Source organism: Palaemon carinicauda, chromosome 3, assembly GCF_036898095.1.
Source record: "Palaemon carinicauda isolate YSFRI2023 chromosome 3, ASM3689809v2, whole genome shotgun sequence".
Classification (NCBI taxonomy): Eukaryota; Metazoa; Arthropoda; class Malacostraca; order Decapoda; family Palaemonidae; genus Palaemon; species Palaemon carinicauda.
In genome coordinates this window covers 15443-34937 of record NC_090727.1, presented here as the reverse complement: position 1 = coordinate 34937, position 19495 = coordinate 15443, and positions in this window count along the sequence as shown.

Below are 19495 nucleotides of genomic sequence, written 5' to 3'. Positions count from 1 at the left end.
CAGAAATTGGATCACCTTCTCGGAAGCTTGCAGGCATTCCTCTTTTGATGCTGCCCACACCAGCCAATCGTCATGGTAAGCCATCACCTGGACGCCTTGTAGACGTAGTTGTTGAACAATTCTCTGCAAGCTTCGTGAAGATCCTTGGGGCTATGTTTAGCCCGAAGGGCATGGCTCTGAAGACGTACTGTCTTCTTTGAAGCCTGAATCCTAGGTAGGAGGAGGTCTGGCGATTCATTGGAATATGCCAGTAGGCATCCGCCATGTCTATCGAGACTGTGTATGCTGAAGGGTCAGCATCTTGAACTTGTTGTTCACGATGAACTTGAGAGGGGACAAATCTAGAATGACTCTGAGTTTGTTGGAGTCCTTCTTGGGAACACAGAACAATCTTCCTTGGAACCTGATGGACTTAGCCCTCTTGATCACCTTTTTATTCAAGAGTTCTTGGACGTATTCTTCCAGAACGGGGTTGGAGTGTTGGAAGAATCGGGGGAAAGGTGGTGGTGGTGTCCCCCAGCTCCAGCGAAGTCCGTTCTTGATGATGCTGTGAGCCCAGGGATTGAAGGTCCAACGATCCTGGAAGAGGCCGAGTCTTCCTCCCACCGGAAGCATCTCATTGCTTCTGGTTTCCGGAGGGCTTCCTTTCTCGACCGCTTGCTCCCTTGCCGCCTCTCCCTCTGGAGGGACGTCTAGAGGGGTCTCTACCTTTGGGAAGAAAGGGAGTCGTCTGTCTCTCGTAGGTAGGCCTGAAGGCTGGTGACTTGAGTCGCCACTGGCTGGGGTACCAGTTGGAAGGTTTGTTGGGGCTGTGCCACCAACAAGGGAGCAGCGGCCACAGGAAGCTGATGTTTAGCTTGTCGAGGCTGTGGCCTTGGTCTCTTGGACTTCTTCGGTTGGGGGCCTTCATCCAAAGATTTCCTTTTTGACGATAGGCCCCACTTTGGGAGAAGGTTCCTGTTCTCCGTGGCGGCCTTGTCGATGATCTTGACCAAGTCATTGGGGAAGAGATCTTTTCCCCAAATGTTGGAGGAAATCAGCTTCCTCGGTTCGTGTTTGACAGCGGCCGATGCAAACACCAACTCTCTGCAGGCCCTCCGTGCTCTGACGAAGCTATAGAAGTCAGGTATAGGACCATGTGCCTGTCGTCCCCAGCCAGGTCGCCAGGTGGGAGATAATCCAAGAACTTGGAGGTTCTCACTGAACTGACGTCCAGCGATGTCGGCCTCCAACTTTCCCACAGAGAAAGTTAACTGGATGTCCTTCCAGCTCTTGTCGTCGGGGGGTAAGGCGAGGGAGAGGGGCCTACATACCTCCAGTGTAGGGCAGGGTTTCCCTTCCTCTACCGCCTTAAGCACTGCCAGGAGAGACTTCTCCGCGAAGGGGAAGACCATGGTACTTGGGGCAAGAAAGGACGGGTGTTTCTTGCTAAGGGCCGGCACCTTAGAATTGGTGTAGCCCTTGTCCTTCAAGCAACCGGCTAGCAGAGATTGAGCTTTTGGATGGTCAAACACGATAACCTCCTTCGGCTCGGTTTCTTCCTTAGAGACGGGTTCTGACGAGGCGTATAAAGCAGTCTGGATACGCCTCAAAGCTAGGCCAGAATTCCACCTCTTCAAGGGGGACGGCGCCTAGCTTGTCGTTGATCACGATCCTACCGCTGGTGATGGACATGTACTTGGCATGCCTCCACGGGTTGGTCACAGAGCAAGTAGGAAGGTCCTTGACTTTAAGCCTTCTCCGAGGCTCGCGTTGCCTCGATTTCCTTCTTGAAATCCTCATCCCTCTTGTGGAACCTCTCCTCGAGGATTGCCATCATAGCCTGAAAGTTGTCCATGGAATCACCCTGTCTTATGGGCATGGGAGTGGACGATGTAGAGGGGACTTGTTCCGAGATGACTACGGAAGCTACGGAGGGTGCAGCGACGTCCTCCTGTTCGGAGTCGGGAGCCGTCAAAGGCTCCTCTCCGTGACCTTTGGCAATAAGGGTCCTCTCGGTGGTGTCCGACACCCTAGACATCCTGTCATCGTCGAGATGGATGTCCTGAAGTGCGTCAGATATGTCGGGGTCGACCGTCGGCTGGACGCATGGGATTTCTCGTTTTGGGATGACAGCATCTGCAGATGCCTTAGGGAAGAGCATAGCCCTCATCTTCTCATTGGGAAGGTAAGGCCCCATGGTGTTCTTTTGGAAACCACGCACCCACTTCCGCAGTTTCTCTCGGGCGATGTCCCTTGACTCCACAGACTTGTGAGTCTCAAATGCCTCATTGAGCAGGTCCTTGCACATTGTGCATACCTGCGGGTCCCAGTACCTCGGAGATCCTTGGGTGACGGAACAGCTGGTGTGAGTTCGGCACGCCAGGTGCCCGTAGAAATCACGGCGCTGAACGCTGCAGAAGGCGTTCTCACACTGGATGTACTCCTCCTGAAAGGAAAGGTACACGAGTATGCGGGAGTCGAATATATTAGACAGAGTAATTTTAGATTAACCTTAATGTGATTGAGTATGTGGGAGTCAAATATGTTAGACGAGTAATTTTAGATTAACCTTAATGTAATCTTGATTATAATATAAGATTCCTTTCCAAGTGTAAGCTTAGGATAGGTAAGCTGGTTGGCCGCCAGGCGTGCAGGACTGAGTGTGCTCCTCGCCTTGTACCTCACCCCCTCCCCCGTTCCCTGGTACTCCATCCTTGTTGTCCGTCTGTTCCGGGAGGGCCAGGATAGTTTGAGTATCGTATCTATAAATGGTAGCTATGATTCTTTGATTTGATTCAGATATTCTACTCTGTTATGATCCATTATTTATCCAATATTTATTTACGTAATTTTATGGATGGTTGGTCTGGGAGAGGGGCTTAGACGGAGTGTTTGTTTACTGGTAAAATATGTACTATAGCGCGGCGGAGTTACGCAGGTATTCCGACACTATGTTAGTATCTCTATACTCCCTTCCTGTCTTTTAAGTTTGTCATTTTGGTATGATTTTAATGTAATGAATCAGGCTTACTGGGGCCTACGGAGTCTCGATGTTTGTACCAGGTCCGCTCGTCCCTTACCTTGTTACAACCCCCTCTGGTGGGTGTTCCGAAGGCAGAAAGTTCATGTTACGTTTCTTTCTCTTGGGCTGGTGGACGGGTTCATGGTTGATCAGTCATTGTTCCCGTGCGCTCCGAATATTTATGATTACGTTTTATTGACTAACATTTCATGACGGAAGGATGACATATATATAGGGTACTATTACATATTTTTAATTCTATTTAAGTCCTTAAGCACGCATGCTTTTCCGCCGAACTACGCGGCGGATTTTAATCAATTCAAGTATTCCGCCGGGTTTCCCAGCATCCGTTAATTTAATACTTGTTTACCAAATTATCTTGCAGGTGGTACGCTGTCAGGAGACACCATGCACTGCTGTGTTGCGGCAACCTTGCGGGCATGAGGTTTGCCGTTCCCATGCCGGGTGTGCGGTCCAGGTGGCCAATCTATATTCTTTACCTCATTGTTACTTTTTGTCTCTTTGGGGAATATTTTGGTATATGCTACAAATTTGGTATCAGATTTTTGCTTTTGTTGCAGAATTATTGTTCCTACCATTTTCGAGTATTAATTTTTTCTTTACCATAATTCCTTTTATGGTTTGAGTTCTAAATGGCAGTTTCTCTTTCAGACTTCCCCCGCCATCAAGAGCACTTCTCTTGCAACCCTCAAGACCTGGGTTGGTGGCTTTGGCCGGAACATGAAAGCCAAGCAGCCATATATTTTAGCAGAGGAGATGTTCCCTCCTCTATCCCAACGCCAAGATGTCGGCGGCGGTGGTGTCAGATGTGGCAGCCCCAATCATCACGAGGATTCGTGATACCTAAGCACTCCCTGAAGATTTAGTGGTCCTAGGGGAAGATGTTTTAGGTGATGTCGCTGCCGTTAGCTTAGACGTGGAACCGATGGTCGTCGACTCGGCAGGTCAAGGTAGGGTGGTAGGTGAGGCAGGTAGCGTCCGGCCTAAGGTTCCTTTCCTTGGTCCAGCACATTCTATTTCTTCTTCTGGCTTTTCTTTCCCGGGATTTACTGGAAATGTCATGGCTCGGGACAAGGCATGTTCAGTGGTCCCTAGAATAAAACAGGTCAAGGTGGTGTTACGCGAGGCTCACAAGCCTTCTAAAATGCTCATGTCACTCCCCGCCAGGCCATCCTCGGTCTCTAAGCGTCTGACATTCTTGGCAAAGGTCCCTCTGCCAACCCAGGACTTGAGAGCGAGGAGCTCAAAGGCGAAGTCGCCGGAGCTGCCTTTTGACCCGGTGGCCTTCTCGAGCCAGCTCTTGGAGCAGATGGGGAGTATGGTTCAATCCCAGATTGGATCTATTGCTGATTGTTTACAGTCGATGGACTCTTTCGCCCAAAGACTGCAGAACCAAGAGTCCATGATTGAAAGTCTATTGAGGTCAGGACTCCTACAGCAACAACAATTTGTGGTACCAGATGCGTTGAAGCTTCCGGCGTTTATTAAGAGCAATCCGTGGCGGTTGGCCCTTCATGCTCCATTTTCCGAGGGCATGTTGACTATCGAGGGTTGTGGTACCCGCCGGGTTTGCAATTTCCCTTCCCTGGCTATGCGGGCTTGACAGTGGACGCGCTAGTCACGGTGGATAAAGTTCCAAAGGAAACTGTCATATTCCCAAAGGAGCAGGCTCAGTCCGCCTGGGTCCGAACCCTGACGGAGTGGGAGTTTAATACAAAGTTAACCCCTCATAAAGGGGCGTATACCATGTTCGTTGTCGAAGAGCAGACTCCTACTCAATGCACCACCAAGGTGGTGGGCCTTACTTTGCAAGCGGAGATGGAAGACAAACCTATGCCAAAACTTGAGAGACTGACCTGACTACTTTGCTGAATTGAGACCCCGGCTACCTTCACGACGGGTAAGTTGAATCCGGACTGTGCGTCCACACAGTTCAGTGAACATCTTCCCTGGTTACAGGATTCGCTTATTGGGACGGAGTATGAGGCACGAGTCAAGACTCGGTAGGTCTATCAACTCGGCTACAATGGCGGAGATGTCTTCGTTGGTATACGCCGATGAGCCTTTGTTCAAGATATTGATGAAGTTGTTGTTTCACACGCTTCAGTGTGATGCATACGACTTTGCAGTAGCTCGTCGTACGTGCCGGAAGCACGTGTTAGCGGAGGCTTCCATTGGGCATGAGCCTAACAGGCTGATTAAAGCCTTCGTCTGGGGAGCAGATCTTTTCCCATATGATGGGTAAACAGCGTCCTCAGTGAAGCAGCTAGGGTCAATAAGACCCTTAGGGTTAGGTTGGCTCTCATCCCTAAGAGGAAATTTGAACCCATAGGGACGCAGTTACGAGGAAAGAAATAACCGAGAAGGTTTCTCGCCTTCCAGGGTTCACAAGTCCAACCTGTGGTGCAGGTGCTGCCTGTACCCCAGGTGCGTCATCCTTCCGCCTCTAAACCTCAGCCCCAACAATGTGTGTTGGTAAGCCAGCCACCCCAACCATCGACTTCGTTCTCTACTTCGCCTGCTTATAACCCTGCCTTTGAATCCCAAGGCCTGGCTCACAGGTAAAATAGGCAGGCGAGAGGGAGGTGGTCGGGTTTCCGGGAGGGGCAGAGGATTCCGAGGGAGCCGTGGTAGCAGACCACCTGCGAACCAAGGAGACTCCTCAGGTAGGGGAGAGGCTATACCTTTTCCGGAGCTGTTGGACGTTCAACAAATGGGCTCGCAGCAGTGTCAAAGGGTCTAGGGTGGAGTTGGATTCAAGGGCCACCTTCCGCCGGTCAGTTTTTATCAGTCCAACGGCAGATCTTACGCTTTTCGCACAAGATGATCTCCTCAAAAATGCAATAAAGGATGTAAAGCATTTAAAGTTTAAAGATTTCTTATTCAGTGGGCCAAAGAAAGACTCCGACAAGTGAAGAGTCATCTTAGATATGTCTCGCTTGAATACATTCATTCAATGCGACAAGTTCCAAATGCTGACAGTCTCGCAGGTACGGACCTTACTTGCCCGTGGGGCCGTCACCACCTCTATAGATCTTAAAGACGCTTATTATCATGTTCCGATAGCGCAACATTTTCGTCTTTTTCTGGGATTCAAGCTAGGCAAACGGGCATACGCCTTCAGAGTGATGCCGTTTGGTCTCAATACCACTCCCAGAATATTCACGAAGTTGGCGGAGACAGTGGTCTAGGAGTTGATAACTCAGGGAATAAGGTTGGTGGCCTTTCTAGACGATTGGCTTATTTGGGCCAACGATGACAAGGAGTGTCGCGAGGCAATGGACAAAGTAAGAAAGTTTCTGGAACACTTAGGGTTCTGTGTAAATTTTAAAAAGTCCCGCCTGGTTCCGACGTCAATGCTTCCAGCGGCTGGGTCTACATTGGAACCTGATCACCCACAGACTGCCGATTCCTCCAAAGAAGAGGAAAGAGATAGCAAGGAACAAAAAAAGATTTCTCAAGGACAAAGTACCATCTCGGAGAAATCAGGAATGGGTCTTAGGTTCACTCCAATTTGCTTCTGTCAGACGTTCTGCTGAAAGCCAAACTAAAGGACATCAATTGAGCTTGGAGGTTCAGGGCAAACAACCAGAGTCGAGACGAGGTTTCTCGGATTCCATCTATCCTAAAGAAAAGACTTCTCCCTTGGATGAAGGTCAGGAACTTGGTAAAGTCTGTACCTCTTCATTTCCCTCCGCCGGCATTAGTAGTCCTTGCAGATGCCTCCCTGAGCAGTTGGGGGGTTACTCCCAATTCGAAAAGGTCCAGGGTTTGTGGTCAGACTTTCCGTCATTTTCACATCAATATTGTAGAGGACATGGCAGTTTTCTCGACTTTAAAACGGCTCTCTTTGTCAAAGAATCAACATATCAGATTAATTCTAGACAGCGCGGTAATAGTTCACTGCATCAACAGGGGAGGTTCCAAGTCAGGTCACATAAATCAGGTGATAATTGCAATATTTTCATTGGCATTTTTCAGCAGTTCACCTGTCGGGCGTCAGGAACGTCTTCGCCGATGCACTTTCACGGACGACCCCGCTGGAGTCGGAATGGTCCCTGGACCAAGTCATTCTGTTGGATTTGCCAGAAAATTCCAGATCTTCAAGTGGATCTATTCACCACGGAATTATATCCACCCTTCGGCAATATGATTCTGCTGTTAAGAAGTTAGCGAAGTTTTTGAAAGGCTTGGATGTTCAGGTGATGACTGCTAATCTGTCAGTTACCTTTTTCAGAACTTTGTTTGAATGGGGACTAGCGGCCAGTACTATTAAGTCTGCATTGGAGAAAATATTTCAGTTCGGGTTCAATATTGACCTTATGGATTTGTATTTTTCTTCTATCCTCAAAGCTTGTGCCAGGCTAAAACCAGCAACTCATCCACATGTGGTTTCTTGGTGCCTAAATGATGTCCTTAAATTGTCTTCCGATACTAATAATGACTCATGTTCTTATGTAACGATTCTTAGAAAAACGTTATTCTTGGCTAGTTTAGCTTCAGGAGCCAGGATATCTGAACTCTCGGCGTTATCAAGAGAGCCTGGTCACACTGACTTTCTTTCTTCTGGTGAAGTCTTACTTTCTCCAGGTTGACGATTCTTGCAAAGACTGAGGACCCACAGAGTAGATGGACCCCGTGGAAGATTGTCCCACTTTCTCAGGATCTCTCCTTGTGCCCTGTTAAAACACTGAAAGCTTATTTGAATAGAACTACTAATACGTCTTCAGGCCCCTTGTTTATTCAAGAACATGGCAGAACCATTTCCTTGAAAGGAATTAGGCAGCAGATTCTTTATTTTACTAAAGCAAATCCTGCTTCAGTCCCGCATGCCCATGATATTCGAGCAGTGGCAACATCAATTAATTATTTTCATCACATGAATTTTGAAGAATTAAAAAGATACACAGGCGGGAAATCACCAGCAGTCTTTAAGCACTACTATTTGAAATCTTTGGAGGCCCTTAAATTTGCAAGTGGCAGCAGGGAACGTAGTTCCTCCAGATATAGCGGAACCTTTATAACTAGGTCCTTTCTTCTTATTTCTCTTTCTTTTAGTGCCTTGTCTCCTTATAAAGAGCGGGACGTCACCTGCCTTGCCTACTCTCCCTACCGTTCCTTTGTCTTTCATTTGCTTTCCACCCTACCCCATGGTTACGATGTATATATTTTATTTGTCAAGAACAACTCGTGGAAGTTAGCAATTCACGCACCCTTTAAGGATGGGATGTTGACCATCGAGGGTTTTGGCACCCGGCCGGTGGAAGATTTTGAGTTCTACCTGCCGGGTTTGCAGTTTCCTTTCCCTGGCTTCGCCCGCCGCACGGAGGAGGCTCTGGTCCGCCTAGACAAGGTCCCTAGGGAGACCGTCATTTACCCCAAAGAACAGGCCCAATCCACTTGGGTTCGGACCATTAATGAGCTGGAGTGTGTCAACACGATGCTTACTCCTTTTAAGAGTTCCTACACCATGTTTGTGGCAGACGAGCGCACCCCTACGCCGTGTCACCAAGATCATGGACCTTGCCATGCAGGCTGTCAATGAAGACAAGCCATTACCGCAACTGCGGGAAACAGACTTGATTTCCCTTGTTTTCCCGAGGGACTATGAGTGCTGGGCTGGTGCCCCGGCGACATTCACTGTGGGTAAGCTGAGCCCTGATTGCGCCTCTACTCAATTTAGTGAGAGACTCCCTAAGCTCCCTGAGTCCCTGATTCGCCTCGAGTATGAGGCTCGCATGCGCCCGAGTCGCTCGATTAACTCGGCAACCATGGCGGAATTGACTTCTTTCATATATGAAGAGGAACACCTCTTCAAAGTACTTACCAAGTCGTTGCTCCACACCTTGTTGTCGGATGCCTACGACTTCCTAGCAGCTAGGCGCCGCTGCCGCAAACGTGTTAGCAGAGGCCACTATCAGGCACAAGCCTAACAGACTCATTAAGGCCCCAATCTGGGGTACGGACCTATTCCCTGAAGATCTGGTGAATAGCGTCCTCAGCGAGGCTGCTAGAGTGAATCAGAGCCTCAAGGTGCGTTGGGGTCTAGTCCCTAAACGCAAGTTCGAACCTGTCGCTTCCCAATCTCGCGGCAGGAAGAGACTGAGGCCCTTCCCCTCTTACCAAACCTGGCAGCCCCAGCAGATGGTTCAACGTCCCTTTAGCTCAGGGAAATCTCCCTTCCACCTCAAAAGCCCATCACCAACAACAATACGTGTTGGTCCCTCAAAGTCAACGAGCCCCCGCGACCTATGCTTCCCCAGTCTACAACCCCACCTTTGAGACTCAGGGGGCCTCTCATGGATACCAACGTTCCAGAGGCTCTGGCGCAAGGGGCACCTTTCGGGCCAGAGGTGGAAGGATCGCCCCTCGAGGCCGAGGCCTCCGTGGAGGACGAGGAGGTAAATCCTCCACGAAGTATTGAGACACCACAGGTAGGGGGAAGACTTTACATTTTCCGGAAGAACTGGACTTTCAGCAGTTGGGCACTCGGTATAATTTCCAACGGTCTGGGGTGGAGTTGGATAGAAGGGCCCCCTCCACCAACCAGTTTTTATCAACACCCAACAAAAGAGTTAGCCTCGTTCGCAGACTATCTGCTTCGAAAGAACGCAATCTCAAAGGCACGTCATTTGAAATTTCAAGGTCGCTTATTCAGCGTGCCAAAGAGTGAGACTGACAAAAGAAGAGTAATCCTGGACCTATCCCATCTAAACTCTTACATTCAATGCGACAAGTTTCACATGCTAACCGTCTCTCAGGTGCGGACCTTACTTCCCCGTGGGGCCGTCACCACCTCCATCGATCTTACCGATGCCTACTATCATGTTCCGATAGTAAGGCATTTTCGTCCGTACCTAGGCTTCAAGCTAGGCAAGCAAGCATACACCTTCAAAGTAATGCCATTCGGACCAAATATAGCACCCAGAATATTCACCAAACTGGGAGAGACGGTAATACAAGAACTAAGAACCCAAGGAATTCAGGTAGTAGCGTACCTGGACGACTGGCTCGTTTGGTCGAACAACGTTGAGAACTGCCTGACGGCAACAAACAAGGTCTTATCATTCCTTCAACACTTGGGGTTCCGGATCAACTTCGCGAAATCTCGCCTGGTTCCGAAGTCGACTTTCCAATGGCTAGGGTTACAATGGGACCTAAACTCCCACACCCTACGCCTTCCATCGGCTAAAAGAAAAGAGATAGCAAGAAACGCAAAACGTTTCCTCAAGGACAAATTGACGTCCAGAAGGAACCAAGAGAAGATTCTGGGTGCCCTCCAGTTTGCCTCAGTGACAGACATATTACTGAAGGCCAGACTAAAAGACATAAATCGGATTTGGAGTTCCAGGGCGAACAAGAAATATCGAGACAGAAGAGCTCGTCTCCCTCCGATCCTGAAGAAGAGACTCCAACCATGGACATTGACGAAGAATCTGCCAAAATCCGTCCCCTTGCAATATCCACCTCCAAAATTGGTCATTCACACGAATGCCTTCCTAACAGGCTGGGGGGGGATACTCCCAGTTCAAGAAGACCCAAGGTCTTTGGTCGCCAATGTTTTGCCAGCCTCACATAAACGTCTTAGAAGCCATGGCAGTGTTCCTTACTCTGAAACGGTTGTCCCCAGCCAGAAACCAACACATCAGATTAGTTCTAGACAGCGAAGTCGTAGTTCGCTGCTTAAACAGAGGCGGCTCGAAATCGGGACACATAAATCATGTGATGTTAGCCATTTTCTCCTTGGCAACGTCCAACAAGTAGCATCTTTCAGCAGTCCATCTGGCGGGAGTAAGCAATGCAGTGGCGGACGCTCTGTCCAGAACGACTCCGCTAGTGTCGGAATGGTCCCTGGACCTCGAGTCATTCACGTGAATTCTATCCCAGATCTTTCAAGGGGCAAGTGGCTCTAGTAGCCCCCAACTGGCCCAAGAGCAATTGGTTCCCTCTTCTGGTGGAACTGGGTCCCCGCCCCCGCCGGATCCCCAATCCAATACTAACAAAGACAGTACAAACTTGCACTGTGTTCGCTTCCTCAAACGCTCGGAGTTCCCTAACTTTATGGACTTTATGAAATTCGCGGCCCAAAGAGGCGCAGATATTGACCCTCAAAATACTTTATTTTTAGAATTAGATAAGAGGGAGTCCACCCTTCGACAATATGACTCGGCTGTCAAGAAACTCGCCAAGTTCTTAAAGGACTCAAAGGTTGAGAGAATGACTATGTACCTAACTGTAACCTTCTTTAGGACTCTATTTGAATCGGGCCTAGCAGCTAGTACTATTACTACCATTAAATCGGCCTTGAAAAATTTTTTAGATACCATCCTTGTGCCAATGGCATGTTAACCTTTTTGTTTTTACAGGTGTTAACTTTTGTAACTTGTAAGGGCTTCACAGTAAGCGTAGCCTACACATCATTTTGAGTGTACCTTACACTAAATGATACTACTTGGTGTCAAAGATTCAAACATTCGTCAGAAGATTTCACTGCGTAGGACTCTGTAAACGGTAAGTGGTGTTGTACGCAAACTGTACAGTCCTTTTTTGCCATTGTACTTTTAATGTTGCAGTGTCATAGGGCAGGTATTCTTACGTGCATTGAGAAGGTATTGTGAACTGTATACTGTACGTGTATACAAACAAGGTACACATTAGGTGACGAACTGGCAGGGTTTTAGTGACCTTGCAAAGACTGCAATCACTCGAGTGATGTCACAACTTGACTAATTAAGCTGTACTGTAGTGGTAGTAATATACACATACGCAGTTTAGCGATATGCGCCACAGTATCAATTTGAGTTGTTAGACAAGAATGTTTCGCTGTTACTTGTACATAGTGTGGCGTGGTGCCGAAGTACATATAGTGAATCGTCTTACCTTGTACTGGATCTTTTAGTAATGTAAAATTACATTTTAAAGTAATATAAACAACAATGCAGTGGTAGAAACCACGTGAAAATGATAGTACAGTACAGCTAGTCACTAAGCGTCATTCGACTGCTCGTAGACGGTGGTCTGTGTTTCAGGGGTTATGAGTTGACCTTGCTTTAGGGGACCAATTTTATGAATGTTTTCGGTACGTTTCCTAACCCCTGCAGTGACATAGGTCTGAAACATTTAAGAATAATTTTACTCATTATGGCATGTTGCGACTTGCGAAAACCTTTGAAGGTTGGCTTAAATAATGATACGAAGCCAAGGTTAATAGAATCCGGACACTATAGTTGTCATGTAAGTGGAGAAAAAATTCTTGAACTTTAATTTTCTTGAGGCTTGCGGTTTAATTAGTTGCACATATTTTTTCATGGGTGATCTTCATCACTGATGCCGAGTAGCTCAGTCGAATTTAAAATTACTTGTATATTCAAAAAACCGTAAGTGGTATTGGCCATTGTCCAATGCTAAATATGTGAGGATCACCGAATCTTGAATGGTCTTGCAATTGCAGCTCACAGTATAGACGGGTACGAGCCGTTTGAGTAATGGTGTTATGTTTCTCAACTATAAACTTTTGTCTTCTTGAACCTGTTCTATTTATGTTCACGTAATTTTCTGCTATATTTGATTAATGTTTTTCATTGCTATATATGTTTATGCTTCAAGTTCATTCGAATTACTTAATTATATCGTTATAGTTTGTACTTTCCAAGAAAAGTTGTGATTTTTAGTTTTTTCACTTAATATTTATTTAGGATTTTTTTTAGTATTTTGAATTACTTCTGTTTCAGGTTGAAATGCAGTAATAAAAAAAAAAGCATTGCAACATCTTTCGTGACTTTCACTGCACATCCAACATTTCAACACATTTGGCACTCTGTTATGGAGGAAGAACTGCAGCAAGCTAAAAATGACCGAGCACAGGCCAAGAGGACCTTCACGAGAAAATGCAACATTCGAGGACACTGTTGGACAAGCTAGTACTTCAACAGCGCTGACTGAGGTTTATGAAGAAGTCTGTAAAGCTTTTGATAAGGTTGAATTTTGTCATGAGAGGTATGTCTCCATCTTCATTAAGGTTGGTGCCAAAGAGGAACATTTAATTGAGTGTGACGAATATATTGATAGTTTGGAAAGAAGGAAAGTCCAGATTATGTCTAAATACAAAAAAAAATATTCATGTGGTACAGGACTTCAGTGTTAGAAGGGTCAAGGTGAAGGCTTTGCAACCGCCTCAGTTTAGTGGAGACAGAGATTTTCCTAATTTTAGAGATTATAGATAGGAATACATATGTAGATGATGATATTTTTAGTTGTGAAGATGTAAATAAAGCTAAAAAGCTTATGGGTAATATGAATTTGGTGTTAAATGAGGGTGGTTTCAAAATCAAACATTGGATTATGTCTAACAAACAAACTTTAGACAAGGAATTAAAATTGTTATATGCTGGTGAGGAAAATGTTCTTGGTTTACACTGGATTCCTAGAAAAGATATATTCTTCTTCAAGATTAAGGTGGACTTGAATAGATCCAAGAAAAGAATTTTCAAAATTGGAATAGACAAATACATCTAATCGGATCATACCTAAAGACTTGACAAAGAGAATGGTACTTAGTCAAGTATCTACGATTTATGACCCTTTACGGCTTATCATCCCCTTCACTTTGAATGCAAAAGTCTTAATGAGAGAGCTCATCACAATTAGTCGCTCGGAAGGCAATAGATGTGACTAGGACGATCCCATGTCTGACGAAATGAGAGAGAAGTGGAGTAAATTTTTTATTGATATGCGAGAGTTGGAGTTTTTGTCATATACTATATATCAAGCTTTTACTAAACCCGCTGCCTTGACCATTGTTTTAGTATCGCCACCAATCAAAACAAACTCATTTACTTGTGTTGAGGTTAGCATTTGCAATAAATATAACATATGATGGTATTACTAATGTTTTCTTTTACTCACATCAATTATGGAACCACCAAGGAAAAGAATAAAGTAAGGTTAGTTTTAAATTGAGTTGTACAATCAGCCAAAGAATCAAACAATTGTGCTGCCCCTGGAACGTTTGATGTGACAGAAAATGGTGAGATTGGAGTGAGGATAATTTAAATGATGCTTTTTTAATGAAAAATCTAAAGTTAAATTTTATTTAGTTATTAATGCTACCATTGAAATTATTTAAAGGTTAGAGAAAGAAAATTAAGGTTGCTGGGAATGCAACAATAACTCAATGTTTACATTTTATCAGCTGGGCTCTCAGGTAAGAGTTGATTTCGTTGTGAAGGAGTATTCCTTCAAATAGGCTATTATCGTGAACTTGTACCTATAATATGAAAGGTGAATATGGTTAGGTTGCCTTTATAAAAAATCGGACCAAGGCCTAGTATAGCCTACCATTAAACATAACTTGGAATTGATAGTGTGATTTTTTCGGTGGTTTAAGACGACGACTATTTTCAGGGGGTGAATGTTTAATCTTTGATTTGTTTGTTTATATTATAGTGTTGTCTCCTTAAATGAGAAAATGTAAACAGTGATTTACACAATTGTTACAGTTGGTCCTGTTTGTGAAAAATTGGCTGATTTCTCTATATTGGAATATTTGTGGGTTACTGTATGAAAAAATTGCGAGTAATTTGATGTTCGCAGACTTGGGTCTGCATGTCAGGGTGGTGGCATCAGTAGAATATGAAAAACCTTTTTTCCACCTAGTTTTGACATGTAATTGACGCCTTTCCAATTACAGTATTTTATTGGCAGCTTTGGTCGTTCACCAGCCAGGATGCCACAACCCCGCAGATGCCTTTCCAATTACAGTATTTTATTGGCAGCTTTGGTCGTTCACCAGCCAGGATGCCACAACCCCGCAGACGCCTTTCCAATTACAGTATTTTATTGGCAGCTTTGGTCGTTCACCAGCCAGGATGCCACAACCCCGCAGACGCCTTTCCAATTACAGTATTTTATTGGCAGATTTGGTCGTTCACCAGCCAAGATGCCACAACCCCGCAGACGCCTTTCCAATTACAGTATTTTATTGGCAGCTTTGGTCGTTCACCAGCCAGGATGCCACAACCCCGCAGACGCCTTTCCAATTACAGTATTTTATTGGCAGATTTGGTCGTTCACCAGCCAAGATGCCACAACCCCGCAGACGCCTTTCCAATTACAGTATTTTATTGGCAGCTTTGGTCGTTCACCAGCCAGGATGCCACAACCCCGCAGACGCCTTTCCAATTACAGTATTTTATTGGCAGCTTTGGTCGTTCACCAGCCAGGATGCCACAACCCCGCAGACGCCTTTCCAATTACAGTATTTTATTGGCAGCTTTGGTCGTTCACCAGCCAGGATGCCACAACCCCGCAGACGCCTTTCCAATTACAATACAGTATTTTATTGGCAGCTTTGGTCGTTCACCAGCCAGGATGCCACAACCCCGCAGACGCCTTTCCAATTACAGTATTTTATTGGCAACTTTGGTCGTTCACCAGCCAAGATGCCACAACCCCGCAGACGCCTTTCCAATTACAGTATTTTATTGGCAGCTTTGGTCGTTCACCAGCCAGGATGCCGCAACCCCGCAGACGCCTTTCCAATTACAGTATTTTATTGGCAGCTTTGGTCGTTCACCAGCCAGGATGCCACAACCCCGCAGACGCCTTTCCAATTACAGTTTTATTGGCAGCTTTGGTCGTTCACCAGCCAAGATGCCACGACCCCGCAGCCGCCTTTCCAATTACAGTATTTTATTGGCAGCTTTGGTCGTTCACCAACCAAGATGCCACAACCCCGCAGCCGCCTTTCCAATTACAGTATTTTATTGGCAGCTTTGGTTGACATGATTTGTTTAAATCTTTATTTATTTTAGCATAAAATGGAGCTTACAGTAGACATGTTAACGTGGAATAGAGTTGGTACCTGCACTATTTGATATTTTTAATTTCTAATTTGCATATGCTTAAGGTAAATGTTAATTAGCAAATGTACTTTTTCTTGAATTAACGGTTGCAAGAAATTACTGTTTAATGTATTATATAGTACATAATATACTATATGACATTGTACATACTGAGGGTATTTTTTTTTCTTTTTTTTTCTTTTTTTTACAGGCTTAGTTTGGAAGAGGAGGCCCCAGAAAACATCCATTGCCAAAGAGGGTAGAAGAAAGTGGAAAGTAAAGAATCGGGTGAGTGTGGCGTTATGGACGGCGAATCCTCCTCAGATCCACTGGACAACGTCAGTCCCTAAAAAGGGAATGGCAGACATTAGGTTGGTAATAACAGTCGCCCCTCAAAAAGATATTTGTCCTCAAGGTAAGACATAGCCTAGGAAGGCAGTAGCCATTACTAAGAATAGAATGATAACCCCTACTGATCAGGTGTGCATGTAAAGGAAGGACCCGTAGTAGATGCCTCGGCCGATATGTCTATATAGACAGATAAAGAAAAAGAAGCTCCGTTTGCATGAATTGTTCGAAGTAGCCAACCATAGTTGACATCTCGGCAAATGTGTGCTACACTAGAGAAGGCAAGTGTAATATCGGCCGTATAGTGTATGGCCAAAAAGAGGCCAGTTGCGATTTGGACTACTAAGCAGAGTCCTAATAGGGACCCAAAGTTTCAAAGTGTAGAGATGTTAGCTGGAGTGGGGAGGTCAACTAAAGCTCCGTTAGCGATGCTGAATAGTGGGTGGGATTTTCGGATTGGGGCTGCCATTAGGAGAGGCGAAGGGGGCCAAAGAATCTTGATCTTAACTTAACAATAATTACTAAAGATAAGAGGAGGTATAGAATGATCACTGCCGTTAGGTTGGCAGAAGTAGGGTTATACATACTATTTAATTTAAATTGGATAGATGTTATTTCTTGGGGGGATCAGTAAAAAGAGGTTTCAAGAGTTTCTTTGTTGGGTAGAATTAGAGTTTCGGAGAAAACTAAAGCCGGGATAGTTATAAGGGGTAGCAAGAGAATAATGGTAAGTTTAAAGTTAATTTTAAATATTTCGTTGGAGGCCAGGGAAGCCACGTAAATAAACAGTACTAAAGTAGCCCCTAGAAAAATCAAAAATAAGATATAGGAGAACCATCTTATTCCTGCGATAAGAGTAGCTGTGTTACAAATTAGGATAGTTTGCATGATTAGTGCTAGGCCCCTGGCCAGGTGGTGAGTCAGGAAGGAGAAGCAAAAAGCTATCGATAAAAGTCTTAGGGATAAAAAAATAAGTGTTGATATCCAGGGGTGAGCCCTGAGCTTCAAGAATAAAAATTCATTTACGGCTTACAAGACCATTGTTTTATTTAAACTATTGAAGCTATCAGGAAGTAGTTTAAGTAAAATATTAGTTTTGGGGACTGAAGATAGGGGTGAACTTTCATTCTGAAGTGCTAATGGTAATCTTGAGGCTTTGAGTTTGTATTCCTTTGGTGAGGTTGTGTTGTGGGGCTCTGGCATTTGTGATGAAGCGAAAACATCTTTTAAATTTACTTTTAAGCCTAGAGTTTATTATGGTTAGTATTTTTTGGTTTATGCTTAGGGTGGTAGGGTTTCTAGGGGAGATTCTTTTTTCTTAATATTTTTTTTAACTTTGGCCGCTTGTGAGGGAGCCCTTGGCTTGGCTTTGTTGGTTTCTATCGTTCGTAGGCACGGAAGGGATAATTTCAACAGGTTTAGAATTTTAGGGTGCTAAAGTTTGTTTTTATAGTTTTATTGATAACATTGTGTTCCAATAGTTGGCTGTCTGTTCAGCTTTCTCTTTTTTATTAGGTAGTTTGTTGTTTAGTGTGCTTTGTTTAAGAGGGTTTGGGGAGTTTCAATATGGCTGAAGTTTAGGGGTTGACTAGGTCGGCTATTTACTGATTCTACTCAGGTTTTGAGTTTTGGCGTTAGCTTTGGGGGCCAGGGAGGGAGTTAAGCGAGGTTCCACTTTTAGGGGGGTGTTTTTAATTGTTAATTTATTTTTATTGTTATCCCTAATTTTGACTTTTTCCTGTTTAGATTATTTGTTGTTTTATATTTGTTTCGAGAGTTCTTTGGTTCCTATTATAATTTTAACCCTTTTACCCCCACTATAAGGTTAAGTTTTGAGCACATTTTGCTATATACTTTTTTTAAATTGCTCTAACAGGTTTAATGTTTGTCCTAGAGAGTTCAGGTTGGTGTCATTCTTTTGGAAAATGCCTGAAGTTTCTAATAGAATTATCAAAAATATGTAAAAACTTGTAATTAACAGTGTTTTGTAAGAACATGCCGGTACATCCTTTTGGGGGTGAAAGGGTTAATTTTAGGCTGGGGCTATCAGCCCGAGCGGCTGCAAGCCGGTGTTTATATATTATTCTATACTTTATTTGGGTCTCTTCCTTTGTTGATCTCTTTTTTAAGATTGTATAACTTGGGCGGTACTATAATAATGAGTCTATGGGAATGTCCTGAGTTAGAGTTTAGTTTAAGGCTGATTTGATATGTCTCAAGGGTGGTGGCTTTTGTAGTAAAATTACCTATGTATTTAGTTCACTTGTGGCTCCCCAAGGCGCACGTAGAGGCCCCCGTGGCCGGTTCCATAATTTTAGCTGGGGTCCTACTTAAGCTTGGGGGCTACGGGTTAATTCGTGTTGGTCCTCTTTTTTTTCCAAGGTGGGAGTTAGTCTTAGCTGGGTTTGGATTAGTTGGGGGTTAGTGGGCGGTATTATTGTGAGTTTAATTTGTTTACGTCAGGGGGATATAAAATCTTTGATTGCTTATTCTTCTGTCGCCCATATGGGCTTAGTTTTGTGCGGACTGATACTCTGCAGCTGGTGGGGAGTTTTTGGGACAGTTGCCGTGATAGTCGGCCACGGACTGTGTTCTTCGGGGCTTTTTTGCTTGGCAAATGTAAGATACGAGCGGCTGGGAAGGCGAAGTTTATTTATCAGAAAGGGGCTCTTAAGGTTTATGCCTACTTTGTCTTTGGTGGTTTGCTTTAAGGGTGGGAAATATAGCGGCCCCTCCGACTTTAAATTTATTGGGAGAAGTTAGTTTAATCGTTGGGGTTATTTCTTGGTCATCTTGGGCTGGTTTGGGGGTGATATTTTTGTCTTTTTTAAGGGCAGCGTACACCCTTTATCATTTTTCTTTGAGCCAGCATGGGAAATATTTTAGGTCTGTTTTTTCTTGTTGTTCTGGTGAAGTTCGGGAATATTTAGCGTTAATACTTCATTGGCTGCCCTTGAATATTTTAATTTTAGTGGGGTATATGTTTGTTGTCTAATTCAAAGCTTGAATAGTTTAAGAAAAAAATATTGGTTTGTGGGGCCAAAGATATAATATTTATTTTGAGCAGTGTTATGAAATATTAAAATAGCTGAGAGAAGAATAATTTTTCTTTTAGGAGTGGCAGTTTGGGGCATTTGATCTTCGCTAGGGCTTTTGAAGTCTGGTTGTAGTTATTTTATAGAATGGGAGTTGGTTAGTTTAAACGGGGTGAGAATTGAAATGTCTTTAATTTTTGATTGAATGTGTCTGATGTTTTTATCTTTTGTCTGCTTAATTTCTT